The sequence below is a fragment of the Pongo abelii genome, chromosome 19 (assembly GCF_028885655.2).
Source record: "Pongo abelii isolate AG06213 chromosome 19, NHGRI_mPonAbe1-v2.0_pri, whole genome shotgun sequence".
In the NCBI taxonomy this organism is placed as follows: domain Eukaryota; kingdom Metazoa; phylum Chordata; class Mammalia; order Primates; family Hominidae; genus Pongo; species Pongo abelii.
The window spans coordinates 75,646,953-75,650,894 of NC_072004.2; positions in this window are offsets into that span (position 1 = coordinate 75,646,953).

Genomic DNA, 3,942 nt, shown 5'->3' on the forward strand with positions numbered 1-3,942 from the left:
TCCTTGGTGTCTTTTGGCCCTGTCTGGTGAAGCGTCTTATCTTCCCCATGAAGTAACCTCTCATGTACTCGGGTCAGGAACCTATGATCATTCCCACCAGAGGGAAACCTATATTCACCAGGTTCTGAGACAGCACCGTCCACAGCAGCAGTGTGAGGAGGGAGGTGGCTGTGGTGTGGGCACAGGCCTGATATCGGTCATTTCCTATCCCTGTGATCATAGGTGAGGCATTTAGCCTCATTTTCCTCAGTGACAAAATAGAAATAAGAAGTCCATCCTCATAAGGCCACGGTGAAGCTGAAACTGCACAGGGGGAGGGCCTGGCACAGGGCAGGGGTGCGGTAAACGGGCGCAGTTGTGATTCCTGCAGCTCCCGTCACCAGCCTCACTGCTCGGTGGCTGGCAGAGCCCTTCCCACCCCACTCTCAGTCTGGCCTAGATCCCCGGAGCAGGTAGGCAGGCACTTGCAGAAGCCCCCTCACTGTGTCACAGATGAGCAAATTGAAGCTCAGGAGGTCAGAGAGAACAAGGAGGCCTTGCAGAGGTGTGTGGGGATCTGCCGGAGTCTGCGGGGGTATCAGCAAGAGAGGGCCCTCTGGGTGGAGAGTGGGGGGCCCAGGGGCCCAGTGCAGCTCCCCTGCTCCTCCCCCAGCCACTGAGTCCATCCACACGGCTGGGATCTATTGGCCCACAAATGGCCCCCATGTCCCTTTCCAGCAGCCTGACCTCGTCCACTTGGAGAAAAACAGGAAGCTGGGCACTGCCAGGAATCGGAACACTCCCTTCCTCAGCTCTGGGCTGCAAGGATGCTGGGATGGCAGGGGGCTCTGGGAGAAGAACCTGGGACAGGGTGTGGGGTGGGGACTCCGCAGGCTAAGCCGGGGTGACCTGGGCTGCCCTTGGGGCTTTGGCTTTGGCTCAGTTGGCCGGACTTGGTCTGGCCTGGCATTGCTGAGCCAGACCAAGGGCTGGGAGGAAGCAGTGAGGTGGGGAGGCAAAGAAGGAGCTCCTGACGTTTCTCTCCCATGTGGAGACAGAGCCCTGGGGCACCAGGGCCACATCTGCCTTTTGTGTTCATGGGTCCCTTCCTCCACAGAAAAATATTACAAAGTATATTATACAACTGTGTTGGTATAAAGATGAATATAACCCAAGCTGGATTCATGATTATATATTGATTATTATTTTGTTCAACATTTCTTCTGATTATAAAATAAAATTAAAACATTTTCAGCCAGGCCTGTAATTCCAGCACTTTGGGAGGCCGAGGCGGGTGGATTGCTTGAGCCCAGGAATTCAAGACCAGCCTGGGCAACATGGCAAAACCCCATCTCTACAAGAAAATGCAAAACTTAGCCAGGTGTGGTGGCACACTCCTGTAGTCCCAGACTTGGGAGGCTGAGGTGGGAGGATCACCAGAGCCCGGAGTGTTGGAGGGTGCACTGAGCTGCAATTGCACTGCTCCACTCCAGCCTGAGTGACAAAATGAGATCCTGTCTCAAAAAAAACCACCACCACCAACATTTTCATGGGGCCCCAAAAGTGTCAGTGTGCCTCCTGTGTCTAATGGAGAATTTGGCCCGTGGGGGAAGCTTCTAACGCTTTCCTGTCCTGCAGAAGCCATGTACCCCCACACAGCCATGCAGCATGGCCATTAGCACCCAGGGGAATGCCAGCCCAGCCTAAAAACTGAACCTCCCCAAGCCCCAGTTTCCTCTTCTGTAGAATGGGAGAACGAAAATGCTTGCCTCCTGGTGCTTTTTTTTGTTTTGTTTTGTTTTGTTTTGTTTTGAGATGGAGTATCCCTCTGTCACCCAGGCTGGAGTGCAGTGGCATGATCTTGGCTCACTGCAACCTCTACCTCCCAAGTTTAAGCGATTCTCCAGCCTCAGACTCCCGAGTAGCTGGGACTACAGGGACATGCCACCATGCCCAGCTAAATTTTGTACTTTTAGTAGAGATGGGGTTTCACTATGTTGGCCAAGCTGGTCTTGAACTCCTGACCCCAAGTGAAGCTCCTGCCTTGGCCTCCTGAAGTGCTGGGATTACAGGCATGAGCCACTGTGCCCAGCCGTCGTGCTCTTTTGAGATGATCCCATGAAAAGTGTCAGGTCCAGGACCTGACCCAGATAACCCCCGACTGTTCTCACCATGTATGTTCACCTCAGACCCTGGCAGAGACCCCAACAGCAGCAAGGTGCCTAGCTTTGGGGCTTAGGGACATTTCCAGGGCTGCCACACCTTTCACTTCTTTCTCCTCTCCTGCCTGTCCCTCTTGGACTCCTGCTCAGGGTCAGACCTAAGGCAACCATGAATCTAATACATCGTGTTAGTCCAGTTCACAAGCCACTTTGGCTCCATGACTCCATCGGTCCTCACAACTACCCCATGAGGGTTGTCTTGTGTGATTCTTCACCCCATTCTCCCAGAGAGGATACCAACCATCAGAGAGGTTAGGTACCTGTCCAAGATCACACAGCTAGAAAGGGCAGAGTTGGGACAAGCATTTAGATCTGTCAAGCCTACCCTCAGTTGGCACTGTCACATCTGACACCCCAAAATGTTCATGCCAGTCAGTATGTATGTGTGTGTGTGATGGTTCTTGTGACAAGGTAGGTGAGAAGGACTGGAGTGACTCTGGAGTCCTCAGGACCTTTCTGGGATGTGCTGACTGGTGGTTCACAGGGGTCCCTGGGCATCTGGGCTCCTGTCTTTGCCCTGCTTAGGGTTGGGGTGGGACCTGGTCCCTGTCTCCTTGGCTCTGCTGCAGTTGCACCCTCCGTCCTGTGCCCCGCTCCTCCTCACTGGCCGTCTCAGTGCCAACAGAACCAAAGGAGCAAAGTGGCTTAAGATCACCCTGCCATTTTACATCAGAGCTCTAGGGTCATCTTTAATTTTTACTTTTTTTTGGAGACAAGAATCTTACTCTGTCACCCCGGTTGGAGTGGAGTAGTGTGATCTCGGCTCACTGCAACCTCGGCCTCCTGGGTTCAAGCGATTCTCCTGCCTCAGTCTACCCATTAGCTGTGATTACAGGTGCACACCACCATGCCCAGGTAATTTTTTTTTTGTATTTTTAGTAGAGACAGGGTTTTACCATGTTGGCCAGGCTGGTCTGGAACTCCTGACCTCAAATGATCCACCTGCCTTGGCCCCCCAAAGTGCTGTATTGTAGGTGTGAGCCACAACATTTTTAAGTTTTTTGTTTGTTTGTTTGAGACAGGGTCTCATTCTGTTTCCCAGGCTGGAGTGTAATGGCCCGATTATAGCTCACTGCAGCCTTGGCCTCTTGGGCTCAAGTGATCCTCCCACCTCAGTCTCCTGAGTAGATAGGACTACAGGTGTGTGCCACCATGCCCTGATTTTTTAATTTTTAAAACTTTTAGTAGAGAAGGGGTTTTGCCATGTTGCCCAGGCTGGTCTCAAACTCTTGGCCTCAAGCTATCCTCCTGCCTCAGCCTCCCAAAGTGCTGGGATTACAGACGTGAGCCACTGCGACTGGTGTAATTTTTAAGTTTGTATTGGAAAACAATTTACCATCTTCAAATATATATTATCTCACAAACAGAAATATAGTGAGAAGCTGGTATTCATGTTAGATTCCAGTAAAGAAGATTTAGGCTTAGGGTGAAGAAGGATTCACAGCCCATGAGTATTATTTAAGCACAGAAACTGATGACTGTGTACTGTGCAGTGCATGGAGAACCCTTTATAAAGAACTTCCAGGAGAGACTGAATTTCTATCTGGCAGGGATGGTTTGGGTTAAGGTTTTAACTTCTGTGCTGTTTTTGATTAAAATCTTCCAGCGCCTCTGACCAAGTTAGACCTCTCTGATCTCTTGTTACTTTGTTATTTCCTAAGAATCTGAGCTGGAGCTGGATGACAAATACGGTCCTCTGCCCCGTCAGCCATGGACCTGGGGGATGACCTCTCCTTTGCCA